Raw genomic sequence first — 276 nt, forward strand, 5'->3', positions numbered from 1 at the left:
GCATATAGAATAAAAGTGCAGCAATATGAGATTTGTCATCTATATTCTAATGAATGAAATAATGATGTAGGCTAGTTCTAAACTCCTGGTACATGTAACTTTTTAAACTATTCTTATTGTACTCTTTTTTTTAATTTCTGAGAAATTATATATCAGAAAAAAAGAATAATTGAAGATTAATTTGAAAATTCTCTGAGCTATCTAGATGTGTAATCATATCATATTAAATTTTTGTTTTGTTTATTCTATTTACTAATTAATATATTTTTTACCAAT

This window comes from Trachymyrmex septentrionalis, unplaced genomic scaffold (genome assembly GCF_001594115.1).
Source record: "Trachymyrmex septentrionalis isolate Tsep2-gDNA-1 unplaced genomic scaffold, Tsep1.0 scaffold20, whole genome shotgun sequence".
NCBI lineage: Eukaryota > Metazoa > Arthropoda > Insecta > Hymenoptera > Formicidae > Trachymyrmex > Trachymyrmex septentrionalis.